We start from the raw sequence: 26572 nt of genomic DNA, 5'->3' as shown, positions 1-26572 counted from the left end.
TTCGCCTTCTCAATCCAGCCCGCAGACGGTCCAGGAATCAGCATGTTTTTACACGAGTAGAATGTGTGCTTTTGCTTAAAATGCATCTCTGGGTTATTTGTGGGGCATAGGAATTCGTTCATTTTTTCCCCCTTCAAAATATAGTCCAGCCCCCCACATGGTCTGGGAGACGGTGGACCGGCCCACAGCTGAAAAAGGTTGCTGACCCCTACGTTAGTGTGTTGGCTGCAGTGTGTGGGTGTGTCATGCAAACGCTTCCCCCGGGGCTGGAAAGGGAATAGTTTAACCAGCGGCGAATGAAGCACCTGGGGCAGAGTGTCCGGAGTGGGGCAAACTGCCCATAGGGGCAGGGCACATGGCGGGATGGAACAGAGGGTTCAGCATCCCATGCCATCCCTATAGGCGCTGCACACACACCCGTGCCATGCTGTGCCATTCCATCCCTATGGGTGTCACAGCATGCCTCTTCCCTATGGGCTCCACATGCTCCATGCCATGATGTCCCATGCCATCCCTATGGGCACCATGGCAGCGCAGCCCATCCCTATGGGAACCATGTGCCACAGGGCACACGGTGCCCATAGGGATGAGGCGTGGCGCCCATAGGGACAGGGAGTGCAGCGCCCATACAGGATGGGGCGTGACGCCCATAGGGACAAGATGTGGTGCACAGCAGCCATAGGGATGGGGTGTGCGGTGCCCATACGGGAAGGGGCACTGTGGCCATATAGGGATGGGGTCACAGTGGGGCCTCAGCTGCCCTATAACTGGTGGGGAGGCAGAGGGTGAACGGTGTGGAACCTGCGCGCACCAAGACGCGTGGCTCGTGAACACTGCAGGCCCCGCCGCAACGAGCGGCCCCTGCCATTTTGTCACCCCCTATCAGGGTGGCACCTGGGGCAGACTGCACCCCCCTTTCTATGCCCCTGACTTTAACCTGTGATTTGCTAGTAAAATTGATTGACTGTCACAAAATGACGCATGTCTAAAAAGTGTGTCACCAACGTGAAAGGTCTGGAAAGCTCTGGTGTAGCATTTACTCTGTAGCTTTTTCTTCTCCCAAAGATGTCCCCTGAGACAGCAGGCATGCGTTGTTCCTCAAGGTTTATTCCTAAAGCCTTTCTCACAACTCCCACCTTCTACCCATGCCAGGATTGCCTGGTCACTGACACACCTCACAGAACCCCCATCTCACGGTTGCCACCAGGCTCCCCTAGCAAAGGAGTTGGGGGAACCTCAAGCTTGGGCTGGTGGCCCTTGCTGGCTTCCTTTGGGAGGGAGTTCCATAGTTTAACCACATCCTGCATGAAGTACTTTCTTTTGCCAGTGCCAAATCTTCAAATATTCCCCTTCACTGAATGCCCCACATTTTAAGAATATGAGAGAGGGAGAAAAAATTCCCCTCTGCTTTCCCCCCACCGTTCATGACTTTTACTCTCTGTTTCCCTAAACTAAAAAAACTGCAAACCTTGCAACCTTTTGTCAGGGAACTGACATCGGAGCAAGAGGCGAAGGGGAGGCTCCCAGATGATGCTGGCGAAGGACCCAGCAGCAGGGGGAGAAACAGCTCAGTAGAGGGGGAAGCCATCCAGCGCAACACCGGGGATGAAGGGGGGCAGACGGGGGAATTGGAGAGAGGGCTCCAGGACTCTTCACTGGACATCAGTGAGGAGAGCCCAGGTCCTCCGCTACCCACGCCTTCCCTGCGCAGAAGACTCCCGCGCAGTGAGAGGAGGAGGAGACTGGGTGTCAAACAACTTTTATGTTGGAAGAGGTTCAAGAAACGCCCACTGACGGATTCTGCCAGTGACTGAGGCAGCCACCATGAGAAGGGGCTGTGCACTTAGAAAGGTTTAACAAGGCAAATTAACCGAGAAAGGCACCAGTTTACGCACGAGTAACTCATACCCATTACACCTTTCTTCGTCAGTGAGTCACTCTGATCCCTTGATCAGTTTGGTTGTCCTTTCCTGAACCTACTTCAGCTCTGCGGTACATACAATATACAGTGGTACCTCAGGTTACATTCACTTCAGGTTACAGACTCTGCTAACCCAGAAATAGTACCTCGGGTTAAGAACTTTGCTTCAGGATGAGAACAGAAATCGTGCTCCGGCGGCGCGGCAGCAGCAGGAGGCCCCATTAGCTAAAGTGGTGCTTCAGGTTAAGAACAGTTTCAGGTTAAGAACAGACCTCCGGAACGAATTAAGTACTTAACCTGAGGTACCACTGTATATATTTTGAGGTGAAGCAGTCAGAACTCAGCCTCATTGATTAGAAGCAAAAGTGTGCAATGTAGGTTTCAGGCTACATTGGAAAAAAAGAACCCTGCAAAAACTGTTTCAGCAAAGAAATACCCCCCGTGGGACTTGCATAAGCGTACAGCCTGTTCCTCAAGCACCCTTCAGTTCCCAGAAAGAATTCCGGCCCCCCTTAACTTTGTGTCGTCTTCCCTTTCAGCATTTCTCTTTAATTGGCTGGGATTAGCTACTACAAAATTAAGACAGAAAACCGGGGCTTAGCGTTTGTCATGGTGGATTGCAGATCCTCAGTTCCGGCATTTCCCTAGACATCCGCTCCTCGCCTTAAAAGATGGGCGCTTAACACAACTTGTGCTGCCACTCATTCCTAAGGCACGTTGACTCAAGGGAGGAGAAGAGACAGCCGATTGCTATGCCTGCTCCCTGCCTATTATTAAATCCCTTCTTAACAAGAGGGTGTGAAGAATTAGTCAGGAATAACGGAGGGAAGGGGGGGGGAGAGATTTCAATCCAAAGCTATTAGAATCTTGTCAGACGCACCACTATAGCAGTTATCATGACTCATGGGCTCTGTTCTTTATAAAAATATTCCTAAGTCTTCGGGATATATATTTGAATTTCTAAGCAAACGCCTTCTCACATAACAAGCAGCCTGCACCTCGAGGCTGCTGGATGAGGCCACTCTCATAAGCAGGACGAACTACCTAGAGCCGCAGCCCATTGGGGGGCCTTTTCAGCGGTGGCCCCCACAGCTCCAGAATCCTTTTGCCAACAAAAGCACCACTGTTTTCTTTTAGCAAACAGGCCGGGATTGCCCCACTTCCAACAGGCTACCAGAGACTGATGTCATTTGTGAATAATTTTGACACCGCTGTGTATTATGAATTACTCATTGTGAATTGCATTTGTTTGTTTCTTGGATCAAGACACCAACGTCCCGCCAATTAAAAGAGGGGTGCGTGTTTTTCAGTGCCACGCTCCCGTGCGAGCCAGATGGAGCTTCCCTGTCTAAGTTCCCTGTCCCCGTTACCGACAGCAGCTCCCACAGCAAGTGCCGGACTGGCCCCTCCAGTTTCCCCTCTTCCCTGCAATCAACCTCATTTTCAACGACTGCTTCTCTTCCTCAGGCAGAGGAGGAGGAGCCTCTGGACCTAGCGGGGGCAGCCTGGCTTGCACGACTAGCATCTTCCCTTCCTCCACCTCCATAGGCTCTCACTCAACCACCTTCTTTTGCGTGAAATGAGCACATTTTTCTGTGCTGAGCTCTCGCAGGAGCCAGCTGACTCACATGACAGCACCAAAAACGCAACAATCCAAAGCCAAAATGGCTTCCGTAATTCCAGGATGTCCCCATCGCATTGGGACAGTTGATGGCTATGCTCTCTGCAGCTCTGTTCCTGCATCACCTGAAACCAGGCAGGTGAAGAATCAAGTCTCCTTCCTGTCACCTGAGTCCTTCATCTCTGCCTCTTCCTCCCCCTCTGCAGATTCTTCCCTGTCTCTGACATTTGCTCTCGTACTTTCTTTTTTTTGTTAAATCGTTTTTATTAATTTTCCAATAAAAAAACCAATTAACATATCAAATCATAATCCAATAAAAATAAAAAAATAAAATAAAAAAGATCAAATTATCTTCCAAACTGTAGTTATTAATTTTTGGGCTCCTGGGCCCCATGGGAATTTGCTCTCCTACTTTCAATACCCACCGGGTTCTGGGAGGGGTGAGTCTGGAATGCTTTCTAAAGATGCTGTGTCTGTCATCTGTCCCCCCTCTGGTTTCTTCTTCCTCCTCTCCCATTATTTTCCAGCGTTCCTCCTCATTTGCCTCTGAGCTGTGACCTTCCTCAAGCCCCTGTTGTAATTCTGAACTGTCTTCTTCTTCTCTGGAAAGGTGGTCTCCAGCATTCCTCCTCTGCCCAGTCCCTAACATCACCATACTTTTAACATTTGGGCAAAGGTTACTGGTACTGCGTACTCTTGAGTACCCCAGAAAAAAACACTGTCATGTCTGGCTGATTGGGACCTTTCCTCCGATCCAACAAAACAACTCTATTGACGCCGTCCCAAAACCACGGAAATGCTATGCAGGCCAAGAACAGCCAGCTAGATCCTCAAGTTCTTTATTTCCAACCCTTCCTGGATCTCTCTGGCTGCGTCCCCAGCATTGGCTCCAGATAGCCTGGTAGGAACAAACATCCTGCCGGTTTGCTTCCTCCTGCAAGAGAAGGAGCAAAGCCAGCAGGAAGTCCTGTATCCCCCACCGATGGGCAGAACATTGCAATCGCGAAATGTCATGGAACATATGAAGTCCAAGGGGGGGGAGGCCGCATTTGAGGATGGGCGGGGGGTGAGAGCCAAACAGACCCGTCGTTTCTGTTATATAGCCATCCTCAATTAATGTCATTGCTATTTAAAAACAGTGGCATAAAGCAGAAAACACCACCCCATATCCCATAAATTGTAGAATCGCAGAGTTGTAGGAGATGCCAAGGGTCCTCTAGTCCAAACTCCCTGCAATGCAGAAATCTCAGCTTAAGCATCCCTGACAGATGGCCACCCAACCACTGCTTGAAAACCTCCAAGGAAGGGGAGCCCACCGCCTCCCAAGGGAGACCGTTCCGCTGTTGAACAGCTCTTACTGTCAGGAAGTTTTCCCATATGTTTGGTCGTACAAAGCCTCTTCAATTTTGAAGTGCGGTCGGGGAACGCAATGAATGAGAATGACTTTATTCTCGGTTTGGGCACCTCGTCTTTGATAGCTGTGAGTCCTGAATTGCAGGGGGATGAGCCTTGGGGTCCCTTCCAACTCTGCAGTTTGGCAATTGATGTCGGGCAGGGCTTAACGCTGGCATATATCGCTTGCGTGCTAAACCCCGGAGAGCCGACGGATCCACTGGAAAGCACATTGCTGGCGTTGGGAGTCTTGCAATCTGCAGAGTGAGACCCAGCAGAGGCTTAGGGCAAATTGCGTGCTTCCTCATGAGTCCAGTGTGGTGTAGTGGTTAAGAGCGGTAGACTCGTAATCTGGTGAACCGGGTTCGCTTCCCCGCTCCTCCACATGCAGCTGCTGGGTGACCTTGGGCCATTCACACTTCTTTGAAGTCTCTCAGCCCCACTCACCTCACAGAGTGTTTGTTGTGGGGGAGGAAGAGAAAGGAGATTGTTAGCCGCTTTGAGACTCCTTAGGGTAGTGATAAAGCGGGATATCAAGTCCAAACTCTTCTTCTTCTTCTTCTCCAGTAGAAGCACCATGGGAGAGGCTGGCCTGATCCTGAGGAAGAAAGGAAGCAGCTCAGAGAACTGTGGAAGCTGGACACAGCCATCAAGGCCAATAGCCATTGATAGCCCTCTTCTCCTTTAATTTGTCTTTCAAGCCCATCTAACTTGGTGGCTGTCACTGCCATCTGGGGAAACAAGTTCCATGGGTCAGCGATACACTGATTTTCTTTTCTCTGTCCTGAAATCTTCCAGCATCCAGCTTCATTGGAAGTCCACAAGTTCTAGTGTTATGAGAGTAGGGGGTGCGGGTGGCACTGTGGTCTAAACCACTGAGCCTCTTGGGCTTGCCGATCAGAAGGTTGGCGGTTCGAATCTCCGTGACAGAGTGAGCTCCCGTTGCTCTGTCCCAGCTCCTGCCAACCTAGCAGTTCGAAAGCACACCAGTGCAAGTAGATAAATAGGTACTGCTGTGGCAGGAAGGTAAACAGCATTTCTGTGTGCTCTAGTTTCTATCATGGTGTTCCATTGAGCCAGGAACGGTTTAGTCCTGCTGGCCACATGACCCAGAAAGCTGTCTGTGGACAAACGCCGGCTCCCTCGGCCTGAAAGCGAGATGAGCGCCACACCCCATGGTCACCTTTAACTGGACTTAACTGTCCAGGGGTCCTTTACCTAAGTGTTATGAGAGAGGGGGGAAATATTTATCTATACCAGACATCCTTATATACACTTCTTTTTTTAAAAAAAACACAACACTTTTATTAAAGATAGCTTCATTCACTTCTATCATGTGGCCACTTACTTGCCTTTTCTCAAAAGCAAAAAGTCCCCAGTGCCAAACTGGGGTAGCTCAGTTGGTAGTGTGAGAATCGTAATCTCAGGGTTATGTGTTTGAGAGCCCCATGTTAAGCAAAAGATTCCTGCACTGCAGAGGGTTGGAGGAGATGATCTTCATGGTCCGTAGAATGCTATGATTCTATGGGTCTATGAAATGCTGCAACCTTTCTTTTTTTTAATTTTATTTTATTAACTGTAATGAATATAGGGGTTGCTTGTGCGTAAGTTGCCGCCACTCCTGGCTATGTTGCCTTGTTAAACCTTTTCTATCTGGACAGCCCTTCACTTCGTGGCTGCCTCAGTCGCTAGCAGAATCCGTCAGTGGGCGTTTCTTAAACCTTTTCCAGCAAAAAAGCTGTTTGATGCCAAGTCTCCTCCTACTCTCCCTGCGCGGAAGTCTTCTGCGCAGGGAGGGTGTGGGTAGTGGAGGACCCGTGCTCTCCCCGCTGGTCTCCGGCGAGGAGTCCTGGAGCCCCCTCGCCGATTCCCCCATCTGCCCCCCTTTATCCCTGGTGTTGCACTGATTTCCTTCCCCAGCTGATGAGCTGCCTCTCTCCCTGCTGGGCCCTTCTCCAGCATCGCTTGAGAGCCTTGCCTCCGCCTCTGGCTCCGATGTCAGTTCCCTGACATTAACGTTCTTATGTCACATATGTATACATTATCATATTACATTACAGGGCATATTATAATATAATTTCCAACATGTATACAAAATTTATATACCAAATTTATGTACCTAAAGAAAGAAAGAAAAGGGGGGGAGACATAAAGCTGTTTCAAAATAATATTTGTACCAAGACTACGGACTTCCCGTCAATCTCGTTGTATGTTCTTTTTTTACAAATGAATGTACTCTTATTATTGTATATTTCTTTACATTTCATCTCATACATTCCTATATCAATATGTACCCTTAATCTTGTTTCTCAACTCAATTTCTCTCCAACGTCAATTGAATGCTAGCATAGATAGCGAACCTCTACTATATTTTTGAATATATATCTTATATCTATCCCATGGGATGGGATAGAAATGCTGCAACCTTTATTCTTAGGGGAGAGAATCCATTGGATTGAATGGAGTCACCTGCTATTACCTCTGACCATTGGGCATACTGGCTGGGACCGATGGCAGTTGGAGTCCAGCCACATCCAGACAGTCGGAAGTCTCCCATTCCTGCCATATCGCATTGACAAGGAAAAAAGCAGAGGGAGCAAATGGGGAAAAATCACTCTGCTGAAAAGCCACTTGGTTTCCATGCCAGACTTTTTTAAAAAATCACCAGGAGCCCCTCTGGGGGTCCCTATCTGCTCTTTTTTCGGAGGGTCATTGTGGCGATCATACACAGGGCCCCCGGATGTTTGACAGTCTATTGACCCTGTGCCACCACTGCGATTGCTTTTTCCACTGCCACCACCCCATATCTCATGGGGACACACGGAGTCCAGTCAGTTGTTAACATAAACAAATCATCAAGTTTATTTTTAAATGCAGGAACAAGCTTATGATTTCAGTTAGTTTTTCTTGACAGTTTCTTAATCTTAGTTCCTAACAACTTCAAAATGATTATTCCCAACTATCTATCTGACTCCACCTAACAATTCCTCTCACTCTCTCTCACAATACAACTCTACCAACCCACACCTAAACCTCCCTCTTCCTTCTTCAACTCCCAAACCTCAACTCAACTCAACTGACTTTCAAAACCTCCCACTCTAACTTTTATTCCCCCCTTGCATTCTCACTGGCCAATCGCATCACACCTATTTTAACCCTTTCTTTATGACCCATCCTAGGAGGCAAACACCACAGTCATGTTTGCTCTTCAAGCTGCTGTGCGGCACACACCGTCCCCCAAATAATGCCTGGGACTGTCATGGTTTGCTTAAGAATGCTGGGAACTGTAGTTTGGTGGGGATGAAAACATAGTTCCCGGCTGGTGGGGAGGAAGCCGTGTGCTTCAGATATGTGTCGGGTGGGCTTTAGAAATTGGTGTGCGTCTGCTGTGAGCAATTTATTTAAAAACTGGGGCTATTGGGTGGGGGAAGAACACAGGCTTTTTGATACGAGGCCAGAACTCAGGGGTAAACCACATGTACTGTGGGTCCAGTTTCAACTCCACACATCTGAGGTAGCTCAGTTGGGTACTGAGAATGCCAAGGTTGCAAGTTTGACCCCCGTATGGGGCAGCTGCATGTTCCTGTATTGCTGGGGGTTGAGCTAGATGGCCGTCCGGGTCGCTTCCAACTCTGCAATTCTGTGCTTCCATCTCCAGGTATGTCTGATCCTTGTACAGTGGTACCTCGGGTTAAGTACTTAATTCGTTCCGGAGGTCCGTACTTAACCTGAAACTGTTCTTAACCTGAAGCACCACTTTAGCTAATGGGGCCTCCTGCTGCTGCTGTGCCGCCGGAGCCCGATTTCTGTTCTCATCCTGAAGCAAAGTTCTTAACCTGAAGCACTATTTCTGGGTTAGCGGAATCTGTAACCTGAAGCGTATGTAACCTGAGGTACCACTGTAACTGGAGAGGGAACAGCCACACATAGCTCAGTGAACAGAGCACAGATGGGCCGGGGCTCTGACTCAGTATCATAAGTCAGTTTCTACGTTTCCATAGCTAGTAAGGAAACTTGTCATGTGGCAATGATAATCCATGTCTTAGCCCATAATTTGGGACTTTACTGAGACTTCTTGTTTATGACGTATTGCGTTTCGTGTCATCTATATTTAGAGGGCTGCATAGCAGAATGATTTTTTTCCCCCTGCCCTAGTTTTAATATAAATTATTACACTTGAATCAGCTTCTGACCTAGATCTTGAGGAACAGGAGATTTCGTAACTGGGATCCAGAGAGGTTCCCCCTGCATAGTGACAGCATCCGTTCTCCTAGGGGGCCCTGGCACACAGCTAATGAAGAAAGGAAAAGACTGTGCCTGGGAAGAGGGCTGCAGCTCAGGGGCAGAGCATTTTCCTTGCATGCAAACAATTCAATCCTGGGAATCTCCAGGTTTGGGCTGGCAATGTCCTCTGCCTGAAACCCTGGAGAGAGCTGCTGCCAGGCAATACTGAACCAGGTGGCCTGATACTGCCTCATTTGCGGGACACTTTAGAACAGGCATAGGCAAACTCGGCCCTCCAGATGTTTTGGGACTACAACTCCCATCATCCCTAGCTAACAGGACCAGTGGTCAGGGATGATGGGAATTGTAGTACCAAAACATCTGGAGGGCTGAGTTTGCCTATGCCTGTTCTAAGGTGTCCGCAAATGAGGCAGTGTCAGGCCAGTGTCAGCCAGCTCCTGCCAGGCTGAAGATTGCAAGCTGCATGTATAGTCTCTTTAACATATATAAAACAATAAAGGCACTCTCTCCCTCCTGGAGATTCAAAACACACACACACACACACACACACCACCCTGGCTGCCACTGGGAGGTTAGCAGGTAACCTGCAGACTTCAGGTAAGCCCCAGAGGTCTGGCAACCCTACCAAGCGCACTGATCTTGAGTTCTTGATAGTTGGCATCCCCCGGATCCCTGCACTTCTGTTAAACAGCAAAGGAAGATGCCACTAGGTCATTCCTTCGATGGGGCTTTTTCAGATGAAGGCAGATGCGCAGCCAGAGACGCTGCACAGCAATGGGGAAATGCTTAATGAGAAGAAAAACATACACAACACTCTTAGCCACGCCATCACGATAAGGTATATTGAGGAGGGACCATAGTAGAAGATCCAGACATTTGCAAGTACAGAAAATTATGTGCTTGTGTGATGGAAGAAAGAAAGAAAGAAAGAAAGAAAGAAAGAAAGAAAGAAAGAAAGAAAGAAAGATGATAGATAGATAGATATAGAAAGATGATAGACAGATGATAGATGGATAGATAGATGATAGATATAGATAGATAGATAGATAGATAGATAGATAGATAGATAGATAGATAGATAGATAGATAGATAGATGATAGATCGATAGATAGATAGATGATAGATAGATAGATAGATAGATAGATAGATAGATAGATAGATAGATATGATAGATAGATGATAGATAGATATAGATAGATAGATAGATAGATAGATAGATAGATAGATAGATAGATAGATGATAGATAGATAGATAGATAGATGATAGATAGATAGATGATAGAGACAGATAGATATTTAAATGTATATTCTGAAGGAGCCCAGAGCATCAAACAAACAAGTGATAAAACCAGTGCTTTTTTCTGGAGGGATGCAGGGGTACGCATACACCTAAACATTTTGTGAATCTTTGTACTTTTCCTGATTTGAACTACGAAATGGTTATTTTCTTGAGTCAAAATGAGAGTACCCCTTAATTTTTTTTTAGAAAAAAAGCACTGGATAAAACAACCAAAATGTCTAAAAACAAATCCAACACAGATGCAGTTAGGGAAAGATCTCTACAGTCGTACCTTGGAAGTCAAACGGAATCCATTCCGGAAGTCCGTTCAACTTCCAAAACATTTGGAAACCAAGGCGCAGCTTCTGATTGGCTGCAGGAAGTTCCTGCAGCCAATCGGAAGTTGCAGAAGCCCCATCGGATGCTCAGGTTTCAAAGAACATTTGCAAACCAGAAAACTCACTTCCCGGTTTGTGGCGTTTGGGAGCCAAAAGGTTCAACTTGCAAGGCGTTTAGGATCCAAGGTATGACTGTAGTTTAAAAGCCTTGTTGGAAGAGGAAGGTCTTCAGGAGGCACCCAAAAACAAAACAATGATAGAGATGAAACCTGTGTAATATGCCATGGGGGGGAATTTGAAAAGCCCAATTCCTATATTGTGCAGAACGAACCTCCTGATAAGATGGGTATCTTGCAAGAGACCTTCACCTGCAGAGTGAAGTGATTGAATGGGCACATAATGAGTGAAGTGTACGTTGGGGGGGTGTTAGTATCTTTATGCCAAGTTATGACTCCATAATTTAGTTGCATCCGTTCAGGCAGGCTCTTTCAGACAAAAGCTGGTGCCGTAATAAATCCATTCTTTCTTTTAATTAAAACTTGCAAACTATGACAAAAGAGGGAATTTTTTTCTTTACAAAGGCAATAAAACAACCCCACCACCAAAAACACTAAAAGCATAAATAACGTAATATCCAGAAGACAATTACCCTATTTTCCATGCAAGTAGACACACATACCGTATTTTTCTCTCTATAACACGCACCAGACCATAACACACACGTAGTTTTTAGAGGAGAAAAACAAGAAAAAAAAATATTCTAAACGAAATAGTGGATATATAATTTTTGTGGTTCATGCTGTGGCCACAGACATGTGATCTGACAGTGAGTTTGGAGTAGCCCATTGCAGAAATCCTGAGGATCCATGTGGATCCATGCTTTGTAACCACAGAGGAGGGAAGGAAAGGGAACCATGGATCCTCTGCTCACGACTGCAGCAGATCCCCCCCCCCGCCACCCGCAGGCATTTGCTCCATAACACGCACAGACATTTCCCCTTACTTTCTAGGAGGAAAAAAGTGAGTGTTATGGTGCAAAAAATACGGTACTTTCCCCAAAAATGAAAGGGTTAAGAGTTAGCATCCTTGTTTCCCTTTGCTTTTCAGTTACAGTCAAACCTCGGTTGTCAAACGTAATCCACTCTGGAAGCCTGTTCAGCTTCCAAAATATTTGACAGGCTTCTGATTGGTTGCAAGAGCTTCCTGCACTCAAGCACAAGCCGTGCCTGACATTCAGCTTCCAGAAAACATTCGAAAACCGGAGCATTTACTTCCAGGTTTTCTGCATTCTGGAGTCTAAACGTTCGAAAACAGAGCCGTTCGGGAACTGAGGTTTGACCGTACTAATAGTCCAACCAAAATATAAAGAGTGCAGTGGTACCTCGGGTTACATACACTTCAGGTTACAGACCCCACTAACCCAGAAATAGTACCTCGGGTTAAGAACGTTACCTCAGGATGAGAACAGAAATTGTGCTCCGGCGGCGTGGCAGCAGCAGGAGGCCCCATTAGCTAAAGTGGTGCTTCAGGTTAAGAACAGTTTCAGGTTAAGAATGGACCTCCGGAACGAATTAAGTACTTAACCCGAGGTACCACTGTATACGCCTACCTAAATGTACTTTTCTTTACCTTAGAGTAAACAAGAAGGACCATACACCCACTGGCTTCTTCATTTGCCCATAAAATCAAGTCGTGGCACAAAAAGAAATAATCATCAGTCTCTGGAGGCAAGTCCTCAGCTTGTGGGAAATCTTTTTCTAGAAGAGCAATTTGCCAGACTTTTGAATGCCAGAAACCTGATTTAAATGCCTTCGAGAAGTTGGCCACTGTTGCTGTGGCCGATAAATCTATTAGACCTCGACATGCCACAGCAGGGGCTCTTTCAGTTTGCGTTAGATTCAACCGCGAAAACACAGCGGGCCGGACAGATGGGTAACTGTTCACTTTGCGACCTCCTTCTAGAACCCAAGTTCCCCTGTTCTATAAATATTCCACTGCCGGCACCTGTTCCCTGGGCAGGCGTGCGGCAGAAAGCATGTCTCCTCTCCTCTCCCCCTTTCCTCACATTCATTATGGATGAGGATGGAACGGATTAAACAGCCAAGTCCCACTTACGAAAGGATCTCTGCTTCTGCCCTTGCTGGGCAAGTGCAATGAGCTTCACAGCAGGGCCCCAGCCACACAGATGTGAACGAGGACCACTCACACTTCCCAAAATACATGACCTTCAGGGAGGAGGGGAAATAATTAAATCCAGGGCCATCAACCAAATTCCTCTTCTGGATGTAAAGGGGAAAGGAGGCCAGTGGGGAGAATTCACAGCTTCTTCGGATTGCAAGCTGTGGTGGGCAGAGACCTGTGTTTCAGAGATGTGCCTTGTGGTTTGTTAAAGGTAACGGGACCCCTGACCGTTAGGTCCAGTCGTGGCCGACCCTGGGGTTGCGGTGCTCATCTCGCTTTATTGGCCGAGGGAGCCAGCGTACAGCTAGATGGACCACTGGCCTGATCTGGCAAAGCTCTCATGTCCTTAAACAAAAGGTAAAGGGACCCCTGACCATTAGGTCCAGTTGTGACTGACTCTGGGGTTGCGGTACTCATCTCACTTTATTGGCCGAGGGAGCCAGTGTACAGCTTCCGGGTCTTGTGGCCAGCATGACTAAGCCGCTTTCTGGTGAACCAGAGCAGCACATGGAAACGCCGTTTACCTTCCCGCCAGAGCAGTACCTATTTATCTACTTGCACTTTTGACGTGCTTTTGAACTGCTAGGTTGGCAGGAGCAGGGACCGAGCAACGGGAGCTCACCCCATCGTGGGGATTCGAACCGCTGACCTTCTGATCGGCAAGTTCTAGGCTCTGTGGTTTAACCCACAGCGCCACCTGTATCCCGTTTGTGGTTTGTTAGGAAACCCCTATTGCAGACCCTTCGAGTTTTCCTATATCCCAGGGACAGTCCCGGAATGACAGAAGCCATCCCGGTTCTTGATTTGATCCAAGAATGTCCCAGTTTCCCTTTTTCCTCCCATCCACATCTTGGAGAACAATTAAAAGTGGTGGGTGGGTGTAGGTGAAAAATGGAGTCCTGTTTATACTGAAAATAAAATCCCTGCACCAAATGAAGGAAATGGTGAAGCTGGCATACGAAGGCCTTCCTATGCTTTTGAAGGAAAATGTCACCAGTCCATTGTGAATCCTTTAACTGCTATGTTTCAGCAGCCAGCCATTTTTAAGGAAATGCTTGGAGTGACTATTCCTTTATCGTAAATGGCGCCACACGGTGCCTACCGAGAAGTAAGTCCCACTGTGTTCAGTGGAACTTACTCCCATGTAACTGGGCAGCCTTACATTGCAATCCTAAGTGTTTTTACTCAGAAATAAGTCCCACTGAGTTCAACAGGATTTAATCTCTGGTATGTTCCTGATCATTCTCACAGCTTCCATTCTTAATATCCCAGTTGAAGGCGTTGCACACAATCCCTTCCCTCACACCGTTTTTTTCTTTGCAACAGTCCTGTGAGATAGGTTAGGCTGAGAGGTTGCAATTGGCTCAAGGTGACAGATGTACGTATCTGTGTATAGACGCCTATGAGTTTGGAGAAATCAAACACGGGAGAAGCTTCCTGGTGTACAATAGATTATAGAATGTCCCAATTTTCATCGGAGAAATGTTGGAGGGCATGCTTTTGCCTCTGCACAGCTACAATCCTCAGAGTTGACTGGGAAAAGGGATTGAGGGGGGATGAGGGTCTCCTCGCCGCTTTCAGCACCCATAACAAACTACAGTTCCCAGGATTCTTGGGGGGTGGGGCTAGGACTAAAGTGGCGACCCCTACTGAATTCAGTGGGGCTTACTCCTAGGTACGTGTGGTTAGGATTGCAGCCTTCTTTCCTAGCAGAGCAGAGATGGGGAACCTCAGGCCTGGACCCCTTATGTGGCCCTCTGGGTCTCTCTATATGGCCCTCAGTACCCTCCCCAGGCCACACACTCTCTCTCCTGACCACACTCTACTTTGGATTTGCGCCTCAACTCTGAGAATAGATGGAGGCTAGGGAAGGACGTGTGAGTGCCTGCTGTACAGAGGTAAGATTTGCATTCGCTGCCTCGCCTCTTTTGGTTCTGGCCCCTCTCACCACTAGCAAGCGGCCCTTGGAAGGTGCATTGGAAGAGAATGTAGCACTCTAGGCTGAAAAACGTCCCCCGTCCCCTGTCTCAGGGAATAGTCTCATCCGAAATACCTTCCGTGCCAAGGTTACTGTGTCTGTCACTTGTTCCATGAGATCAGCTTCAAACGGTGCCCTATCAGTGTTGTCATCCCCGTCTCCATCGTCCAAGCCGCAAATTAAAGAATATCTGCAAAAAGGAACTGATTCATGTTCATTTTCCGAAGCGCGGAGACGTGCCAAAGAGGCTCTGGCAGGCGTTCAGACTCTTCCTGGCTGATTATAATCACGGGAATATATTAATACCCGTTCTGCTAATTTGGCCCAGGCAAGCTTCTAAATAGCTAGCCTTCTCTCGGAGAGCAACTCGGATTAATTTTGTCTTTTATTAAGGCAATCGATCACCCTCTCCCGGGGAGCAGGAATGCAGGCACTGTAGGGAAACAAATTGCTTCTGACCTTCTGGGTGGCATCTCCCGGTTCTCAAACGAAGAGCAGAGAGGCCAGTGGTTTGAGCAAGATAAGAGCCACAGCTCACTGGAAGAGCATCTGCCGTGGGTGCAGAAGGTCTCGGGTTTGATCCACAGCATCTCCAGGTAGGACCGAGAGAGAGAAAGAGACAGACTCATGTCCAAAATACTGACGAGCCACAGCCAATCAGGGCAGAGAATACCAAGCAAGATGGATCAATGGCTTGGTTCAGTATAAAAATCCAAGGTGGCCTAATGGTAACCAGAAGGTTGGTGGTTCGAGCCCTGCCAGGGACAACTGCGGGGAGAGTTCCTGCATTACAGGGGGTCGGACTAAATAACCCTTGGGTTCCCTTCCAACTCTACAGTTCTATGATTCTATGATTCTACCATCAATTATCTGTTCTGGGCCATATGCAGTCATAGGGAAGATCATCTGCAGATCATTTGGGGGTGAGGATGAGACCAGGGCTCTCCTGGGGGGATTTTATCTACAAGGGAACCTCCCAAACCATGATCTAGCATAAGACATTTCATTGGCCAAAAAAGTAGCAGGAATTGTGTTGTGTTGCTACAACCCAATTGGGTGACGATAGCCTTATAATGTACGTATATAGGAAGATAAATGATTTGTTTATGAATTTCCTTATATACAATGTTTATGACAGTTACGCATGTCATGGAGAAGGTGGATATAGAAAAGTTTTTCTCCCTCTCTCATAACACTAGAACCTGTGGATATCCAATGAAGGTGAATGTTGCAAGATTCAGGGCAGGTAACAGAAAGTACTTCTTCGTGTAGTGCATGGTTAAAACTATTGAACTCCCTCCAACTGGAGGCAGTGATGGCCAGTGTCAGGGAACTGCCATCGGAGCCAAGAGTGGAGGTGAGGCTCTCCGACGATGCGGGAGAATGGACCAGCAGAGGGAGAGAAAACACTTCCCTTGGGGAAGGAAATCAGCATGACACCTGGGAGGAAGGGGAGCAGGGAAGGACTTTGGAGAGAGGGCTCCAGGACTCTTCCACAGAGACCAGCAGGGAGAGTCCAGGACCTCTGCTGGCCTTGCCCACTCTGCGCAGAAGACTTCCGCGCAGGGAGTCTAGGCGGAGACTTGGTGTCAAGGAGTTTTTATGCTGGAAGAAGTTCAAGAAACGCCCACTGACGGATTCTGCCAGTGACTGACACAGCCACGGAGTAAAGGCTGTCCAGCCAGGGAAAGGTTTAGCCAGGGAACGTTGCCTAGAGCATCCGCACCCTCTATGCACAAGCAACCCCCAATTCCCTTTACAGCCAGCAAACTAGATGACTGAACAAATTCATGGAGGATAAGGCAATTGATGACTACTAGCTGTGAAAGCTGTGTTCTGCCTCTGTGGCCAGAAGCAGTAGTGCTGCTGAACACCAGTTGCTGGAAACCACAGGAGGATAGACTGCTCTTGTGCTCAAATCCCACTTGTGGGTTTCCATAGGCATCTAACTGGTGACTGTGAGAGCAGGATGATGGACTCGGTGGGCCATTGGTGTGATCCAGCAAGCTCTTCTTATGTTCTTATATCCCACCTTTCTCCATCAAGGAACCAAAGGCAGAATGGGTATGAATCCATGGAGGTTTCCCATCCAGGTACTGGCCAGATCAACTCCTGCTGGTGGCAACCTCACATGCCTTCGCACCACACCCTGCTCAGCATCGTTGTCACTCAAAGCACATGCCTGAACTGTACAGCCAACACAAGCGTAGTAAACAGCCAAGTTGTTGAGTTCACCCAGGGCCGGATTTAGGTTTGATGAGGCCCTAAGCTACTGAATTTAATGGGGCCCTTTATATCTCCAGCTGTCCTTTGTCAAAAACAAATTGTCGTTGTTTCTTGTGTTGAATATATGGTAATTTGCACATAACAAAATATGTATTTTATCAAAGTAATTGCTGAACTGACCAGCAACCACTCCATGCAGAATGTAGGCATCCTATACAGTGGTACCTTGGGTTACATACACTTCAGGTTACATATGCTTCAGGTTACAGACACCACTAACCCAGAAATAGTGCTTCAGGTTAAGAACTTTGCTTCAGGATGAGAACAGAAATCGGGCTCCAGTGGCGCGGCGGCAGCAGGAGGCCCCATTAGCTAAAGTGGTGTTTCAGGTTAAGAACAGTTTCAGGTTAAGAACGGACCTCCAGAATGAACTAAGTACTTAACCCGAGGTACCACTGTACATAGAAATGAGCAAACCAATGATATTTGAGGGAGCAGGCTAGCAGGCAGGGCCCATGACTTACCTCATAGGAGCCTACACAACACAAAACACTGTTGCTGTATGTAGATTTATTTTATTTGTTTTTTATCTTATATTTTGGAAATGTACATCCAGTGGGTTTTTTTCCCTTTAATTTTTTTAGGGGGCCCTCAAGAAAGTGGGGCACTAAGCTATAGCTTGTTTAGCTAATACAGAAATCCAGCATTGAGTTCACCATCCCTCATGCTGATGGGTGAGTTCATGAATGTGCTCCATCCATAGCAAGTCAGTGCAGACACACACACATAGGGGCTCTTCTTCGGCAGAAGTAGATGTGCAGGTTGCAGAGCAATCTTGTAATCTTGTAACTTGGCAGCACATCTGTTGATTTCGCCAATTCCTCATTTCCCCACCCCCCTAATCTTCAGCTGTCTTTCCCACATTTCTGCATCAGAATGCGCTTTTGTTGTTTTTAAAAGAGCTCTCTCAAAAACGCTTCGGCATCTTAGCTTGCATGATACGAGGGTCTGGAAACCAAGCCTTACAAGGCATGGTTGAGGGCAGCGGCGGAGGAAGCCGCTTGGGCGCCTGGGGCGGCACGCCCAGGAACAGGGCAAGCCACCCATAGAGTGGGGCCTCCAGAGTCTGCCTGCCTTCTCCCACTCAGCCACCCTACAGCTGGGGAGGCAGCGGGCAGACCATTTGGGCAGAGCAGAGCCTGCGCTCGCCCAAGCCACCGCATCTCTCCCAGGGGAGAAGCGTGGCTTGGGCACGCTGCAGGCCCTGTGGTGAGTGCCGCCCCGCCCAGCATTTTGTCATGTTCCTCATTGGTGACACCCGGGGCAGCCCACCCCCACCACGCCCCCTTCCTTCACCCCTGGTTCCCTGGTTGAGGGAGCTTGGTATGTTTATTTAGCCTATGTGCTGGGCCCGGGGGTAACCCGAGTAACACGGTCCAGGTCCGGTCCTGAATCCAAGGGTTCCACGAGGAGCCAGTCCAACAGGACCAAGGCAGGACACAGGGAGGAAACCAGGCAAGGTCAGGCACGGTGCCTCAGGTAGGTTCTAGCAAACGGCAATGTCGCTCCTGCAACCTGGGGCAGGGTCTGACAGTGTTTATCTTAGTCGGGGTAACGGCCTGTCCTGATCCCCCGGTGATTCACCTCCCTGTCTTGCCCGAAGGTGAGCACTCATCTTGCAAGTACGCAGGTCTCTCCTTCTCTCAGACCTCAGTCTCTGCAGCTCGGGAGATGTCGGTGGGTTACTAGACCCAGGGTCTGCCTCAGCCTCCCCTGACCCAACTGGTAGTGGAGCAGCTGTAAGTGATGGCCCAGCTGAAGGCAACGAGGTAATCCCCGCATCTGGAGCCAGGGCAGGCTCAGGCCCCTGACTCGGCCCAGCTGGTGTTTGTTGCAGGGGAACCTGTGCAGACTGGGCCTCTTCAGAATCAGAATCAGAGGAGGGCAACCAAAATGGTCAAAGGCCTGGAAACGATGCCTTATGAGGAACGGCTAAGGGAGCTGGGCATGTTTAGCCTGGAGAAGAGGAGGTTAAGGGGTGATATGATAGCCATGTTCAAATATATAAAAGGATGTCACATAGAGGAGGGAGAAAGGTTGTTTTCTGCTGCTCCAGAGAAGCGGACACGGAGCAATGGGTCCAAACTACAAGAAAGAAGATTCCACCTAAACATTCGGAAGAACTTCCTGACAGTAAGAGCTGTTCGACAGTGGGATTTGCTGCCAAGGAGTGTGGTGGAGTCTCCTTTTTTGGAGGTCTTTAAGCAGAGGCTTGACAACCATATGTCAGGAGTGCTCTGATGGTGTTTCCTGCTTGGCAGGGGGTTGGACTCGATGGCCCTAGTGGTCTCTTCCAACACGATGATTCTATGATTCTAGGCCCCAGACTAGGTGCAGATGCCGCCTGAGGCAAAGGATCCGGTGCACACTGAGACTCCTCTGGTTCCGAGTCTGAGCCCGAGTCCCAGGCCATCACAGCCTGGAGAAGAGGAGTCTGAGAGCCATCTTCAGATATCTGAAGCCAGGCTATCATATGGAAGATGAAGTAAGCTTGCTTTCTGCTATTCCATACAATAAGAACCTTGGGGTAAGAAATCTTATGAATGAATGAATGAATGAATGAATGATGGATCAAGGAGCACCCCCAAGCCACAAACCTGCTCCTGCAGTGTAACATCATCCAGAACAGTTTTTCTACCCAATTCTGGGACCCAGGAGCTACCCACCCATGGAGCCTCTTCCTTGCTGGGATTCAGCTTCAGCTTATTGGCCTCCATCCATCCCACCACTGCATTCAGGCATTCAAGTCCTGTACAGCCACACCTCATTCAGATCTCAAGGAGAAGGAAACCTACCTCAGCAGCTGCACAGTATGTGTGATATAAGACACTGTGTTGCATGACACCCCAATGTTTAGGAATGTGCATTTACACACTTGAGAGCTAGAGATGGGGGGGGGGGACACAAGACCCTAAGAAAAGACCTGTTGGATCAGGCCAATGGCCCTTCTAATCCTGTTCTCACGGTGGTCAACCAGACGCCGGCGGGAAGCTTGCAAGCAGGATCTGAGTACAAAGGATATGTGGTTTTCTGCAACTGGTACTCAGGACCATTATTGCCTCCGAGTGTGGCTAGCAACTTGTCCCATCAGGCTTCGGGAAATCGGCTTCCTCCCCCGTGGCCATAAATGAACAGATCAAACGAAAGGGAATTCTTACCAGTTAAGTTTCTTGAATAAACACAGCGAAGGACGAAAGAAAGCTTCTAACCGGGAATGGTGGTGCTCCCAATTAAGGTTATCTCCCTTCCATCCCTGTGATGGCCTGGGATTCAGATTTGGATGCTGAACCTGAGGAATCCCAGCCTGCACAGGACCCCCCGCCTCCAGAACCAGCTGAGCCGGGGCTGGGGCATGAGGCTGAAGGGTCCTCACCTATGCTGGATCCTCAGGTGCAGGCACCAGCTGACTCTGCTCTGGCTCCTGAGGTGATGGAGGACCCATTGCCTGCAGGTGCTCCACCCTCAGCCCCGTCAGGGGAAGCTGAGGTTGCCTCTGGGTCCAGTAACCCTCCGGCCTCTCCTGAGCTGCAGAGGCTCAGGGCAGAGAGGCAGAGGGAACTAAGTTCCCGCAGGAGGAGTGCTCGCCTCCAGGCCAGGAGAGGCGAGTCATCTGAGGATCGGGGCCACCCTATGCCTTGGGGCAGATAAAAGCCAGCCAGCCCCAGTCCCAAGTTGTGGAGCAACATTGTTGGTAGCCAGTTCCTGCCTGAACCCTGTCCTGCTTTCCTGCCGGAGCTCTTGACCTCACCCAGCTCCTTGCCCTGCACCCAGCTTCAACTTTGACGGACTGCCTCCATATTGAACCTTTGACCTCGGACTGGACTTGGACCTCGCCTCTCGGTTAACCCACGGGACCAGCACAGTCCCTATTAATCTATGTCACTCCTACATTTTGTAATCTGAACTTGTAGCCTCTGAGCTTTCTGTTCTGCCGCTTTCCGAGCTCTCTGTGACTTTGGAGAAGGAGGGGTGGATGCTATCCAGAGACTGTGAATCTGTTAACTCTCTCTCTCTTCTAGTGTTTCTTCTGCTAGCTGTTCCCCATCCAGTATTTCCCAGCTTCTGCCTTCTGAACTGTGCCCCTCTGCAAACCACTGTTCCAGATCTATACTGTCCTCCTGCTCCTGGGAAGTAGTTTAACTATGCACTATATACAGAAACGCTTTCTTTTATCTGTGCTGTCTTTGAACATTCAGCTTCCTTGGCGCTCCAGGCCTTCTCGCGTAATATGAGTGGGAGAAAAAAACTTCTCTGTCCACTTTTTCTACCCCATGCAGAATTCTATAGTTTTATGCCTCATTTCCTCAAACCAAGAGTCCTGTATCCAAGTGTGGGATCTACAACATCAAGACGTTGAGAGGAAGCTGAATTGTGAAGGCCGGACCTGCTTAGCCCAATCCTTGCATGAACAATTTCACCAGGAATGCCTTCTTGCTACGTGTCAACATATCGGGTAGAGTAGGGTCTCCCAAACTTGGGTCCCAAGCTGTCTTTGGACTACAGTCCCCATCATCCCTGACCACTGGTTCTTAGGGATGATGGGAGTTGTAGTCCGACAACAGCTGGAGACCCATTTTTGGGAAACCCTGGTTTAGAGCAGCCTTCTCCAACCTCCTCCCCTCCAGATGTTGGGGACTATTAGGAGTCATCCACTTGCCTATGCCTAAAAAACATGGGTCCAAGGGATTTTCTGCTTGTCACATGCTTCTAGACATGAATCTGAGAAGTTTCTGTGCAGCTTTCCCTGTGAAAACCAGTTTTTTATGACTGAATGGGAGCAAACATCATAATAACATTTCAATATCCATCAATTCTATCCAAAGAGAGAGCATAGTGTGTGTGTGTGTGTGTGTGTGTGTGTGTGTGTGTGTGTGTGTGTGTGGTGTGTGTAGAGCATGAGACTGTTAATCTCAGGGTTGTGGGTTCGAGCCCCACATTGAGCAAAGGATTCCTGTATTGCAGGAGGTTGGACCAGATGACCTTCATATTGTTGTTGTTTAGACGTTTAGTCGTGTCCAACTCTTCGTGACCCCATGGACCAGAGCACGCCAGGCACTCCTGTCTTCCACTGCCTCCCACAGTTTGGTCAAACTCTTGTTCATAGCTTCGAGAACACTGTCCAACCATCTCGTCCTCTGTCGTCCCCTTCTCCTTGTGCCCTCCATCTTTCCCAACATCAGGGTCTTTTCCAGGGAGTCTTCTCTTCTCATGAGGTGGCCAAAGTACTGGAGCCTCAGCTTCAGGATCTGTCCTTCCAGTGAGCACTCAGGGCTGATTTCCTTCAGAATTGAGAGGTTTGATCTTCTTGCAGTCCATGGGACTCTCAAGAGTCTCCTCCAGCACCAGAATTCAAAAGCATCAATTCTTCAGTGATCAGCCTTCTTTATGGTCCAGCTCTCACTTCCATACATCACTACTGGGAAAACCATGGCTTTCTCCTTCATGGATCACTGCCTTGCTGTGGCAAAGGGGCTTGAATTACTCAGAGAAGCTATGAGCTATGCCATGCAGGGCCACCCAAGATGGACAGGTCATAGTGGAGAGTTTTGACCAAACGAGATCCACCTGGAGCAGGAACCGGCAAGCCACTCCAGTATCCCTGCCAAGAAAACTCCATGAACAAAGATGACCTTCATAGTCCCTTCCAACTCTACAATTCTACTGTGCAAAGCGGGCCCTGGAAGGTTCCCCAGAACGAAATGTGGCCCTTGGGCTGAGAAAGGAGAAGGCTTCAGAGCTGGTCCTTTGCATCTGGGCAGAGTTCAGACAGGAGAAATCCATTATTGAGACACTCGTCCTTCTGTTAGATGCATTCCAAATTCACTTTTCTCCCTTGGAGAGCCTTTATCTTTATTTCTCACTCACAGCCGTTAAATCTGTTTACATGCCTTGCTTTGCCTTGAGAGCGGCGGACAATTCATCGGGGTTCGAGGGATGTTTAGTTCCAGCCTGTTAGTTAAAAACCGGGAGAAGTGCTCTCTGCAGAGGAAAATAACATCTCAGCTCTCCACCAGATACATCAATAACGTTTTAACCCCCTGCAGTAGCCAACAGCTCCTCAACAGGGATCCTTTGCACATTTTCGGAGATGGACAAGAGATCCCATATCCAGCAATGCAAGTTTAATGCGCCCTTTTGAAATGGCACAGTGGGAACTGTGTTTGACAATCTCACCCGATGGGAAGTGTTGAAAAATACTGGGGGGAAAGGGAAGGGGAAATCACAGCAGAGCAACAACAACAACAACAACAACAACAACAACAACAAAAACCACATACCAATCCCTCAGGACCAAAACAGCTGCTTGTAATGTAGAGTCAGAGTATGTGAGGTATTAGGGGAGGGGTTTACCTCTGGTGGGATACGCATTGTGCTCCTTCTGGGGTAGTTTGTCCACCTTGGGCCCCCAACCTGCAGTCAGCTCCCACCTGTGGCTCCTAGAAGCTGTCAGCAGCCACAATCCCAGGAATGGCTTAGTTTAAGGTTACCAGACGTCCCCATTTCCTGGGGACAGTCCCTGGATTTACAGATCAGGCGCTGTGGGTTAAACCACAGAGCCAAGGACTTGCCGATCAAAAGGTTGGCGGTTCGAATCCCCGTGACGCGGTGAGCTCCCGTTGCTCGGTCCCTGCTCCTGCCAACCTAGCAGTTCAAAAGCACGTCAAAGTGCAAGTAGATAAATAGGTACCGCTCTGACGGGAAGGTAAACGGCGTTTATGTGCGCTGTTCTGGTTCACCAGAAGCCGCTTAGTCATGCCGGCCACATGACCTGGAAGCTGTACGCCGGCTCCCTCGGCCAATAAAGCGAGATGAGCGCTGCAACCCCAGAGTTGGCCACGACTAGACCTAATGCTCAGGGGTCCCTTTACCTTTACCTTACCCCATGCAAAATCTATTGAAGTTGAAAAGTGTCCCTGGATTCATTGAGGGGGAAATCTGGTAACCATAGTTTAGTTTCTGCTTTTAAATGCCTGTTGAAAACTTTACTATTCCATCTGGCTTGTGCGGGTCCCGAAGAGTGCAATTGTCAGGCTGCTGTAAGGAGCATCTGGCTGGTTGTCCAGGAAAGTATAAAGACAAGGAAAAGTTTCTTACTATCCTTTTTTATTTCCAACTTTACAGAGAGAGGCTATAGAACCCGGCCTCTTGGATAATGGTCTGGTCCCAAGTGAATCTCCATCCCTGTCTCTTCCGCTTCCTCATTCGTCATACGGGTGCTGCTACGTGCCCTCTGTCTTTGAGCTCTTTGCTCTCCTACTTTTAAGGCTCGCCGGGTTCTGGGCGATGGAGGGTCTGGAATGCTTTCTAGTGACGACGTGTCAGCCAGATGTTGCTGCGGTTCTGCCTACTCCTCCTCTCCCATTATTTCTGATTTTATCTTTCTTTGTGCATATGCTTTTCATTGTATGGCTTTGTGGACAATTGTCGTAAACTGCTGTGTGTGTGTGTTTTTAAAAAAATGATCAGCGGTATATAAATATTTTCATAATTAAATGCATAATACTTGCACAATATTTTGAATAATATTCCATATACAGAATCGACAGACGGAGAATTGGAAGTCCTTCTTCATTTATTTCTCTTTTCTTTTCCGTATTTTTAAAAAATTATCCTTATTTCCTGTCTTCTTGCATCTTCTATCCACTCTGCTCTTGTTTTAAATTCTATTTTTGTTTAGACTGTTTTATTTAGACTGATTTTTATTGTATTGTAGGCTGAAGAGCTTCAGTAAATAATAATAATACTAGCACAGCCAATGTTCACTTGCAAGAGACCACATTCACTTCGGAAAATGTGTTATTACAGCAGCGAGACTTTTATATGAGCAGAGATGGAAGGACTTGTCACTACCGACAACAGAAGAAAGGCTGTTAAAATTAACAGACTTAGCTGAGATGGCAAAACTGTTTAATCAGAGAAAAGTCGTAGTTAACATTTATTGAAGACTGGAAACTTCTCATAGACTATTTGCATGAGAAAGAAAATGAAATAATGACATTTGAATATGAGGATGGAAGATAATGTTTCTTTACAGAACGTGGCTTTATACTGGCGTGGCAGAAGCAAATATTGCTTATATACTCAGACGAAGAATTGGAAATTCTTTAATTTCTGAACTTTATTTTCTTCTCTCTTGTCTATTTCTTCTTTATTTCTCTCTCTCTCTCTTTTTCTATTTTCCCTGCTTTGCTTTTCTCTCTCTTCTTTTCTATGTTCTTTTTAGGTCAATGTTTTAGTTTGGGGCAAAAAAAAAGATATTTGATATTATTTCTCTTGATAAAACCTAATGAAATTTATTCCAAGAAAAGAAAAGAAAAGAAAAGAAGAAAAGAAAAGAAAAGAAAAGAAAAGAAAAGAAAAGAAAAGAAAAGAAAAGAAAAGAAAAGAAAAGAAAAGAGTGAAAGTTTGATAGCTATCAGCCACCAGCCAGCAAAAGCCATTGAGCTGGTGCACTGCACTTCTTGACTTAACAACTGTTTCCTTGTTTGTGTCAACCTCTGAGAGTTTTTCAGGGGCTCTCACACCTAACCCTGAAGCAAAAACAACCCAGGTAGAAGCAATTTGATGTCTGTGATATATGGGGGGAAATTCGTCCGCACACTGCTCTCATGCTCCTTCCTTACTTCCCAGGGATCCATTTGGAATTTTATTAAGTGCTCATTGGACATGTTGGCACTCAGTTGCACAAATTATTCAAGAGCTTTTTGTGGTGCATGGTCTCAAGGCAATTCAGCCCCCCGGCTGAGCAAACTATAGACCCAAAAAAACGAGGGCATAAGTGGAGAGGCAAACAGAGCGGAATTGGGATAGAGCTAATGGTGTTCCTTAAAACAGAAAGGAAAAAAGGAACATTCAGGAAACATGCATTTTTTCTCTTTTTTTGTAAAAGGAGGTGCAATCCCAGGGATTTGCTAACAGCAGATGAATATACTCATCTATTCTGACAAAAAATATATTTTAAAGCATTGCAGTTAAGGTAGGTTTCTTCTATCTAGAAGTGCTACAGACCGCTTTTTTCAGGGGGCGGGATACGCAGAGGTATGCACACCGCTAAACATATTGTGAATCTAAGTTTGGCCTCATTGAGGGGCAGGATTTCAATATGAGTAGGAAAATGAGAGTACCCCTAAATGTCTTTTGGGGGGGAGCACTGCATACATTAAGAATTGGTTCAGCCTTTTCCTGCTTCCCTTAATCGTCGCCATCATCATCATCATCATCAAACCTTTATTGGCATAACATATAAACATTCAGAAAAAATAGGCCAGTGCGATCCTGTCGCCATTTCAACTGTACAGTCATTTGCCAAAGGGAAGAAGAGGCGAGAAA

The sequence above is a fragment of the Podarcis vaucheri genome (assembly GCF_965113315.1).
Source record: "Podarcis vaucheri genome assembly, chromosome: 14".
NCBI classification, from domain to species: domain Eukaryota; kingdom Metazoa; phylum Chordata; class Lepidosauria; order Squamata; family Lacertidae; genus Podarcis; species Podarcis vaucheri.
This window is presented reverse-complemented; position numbering follows the sequence as displayed.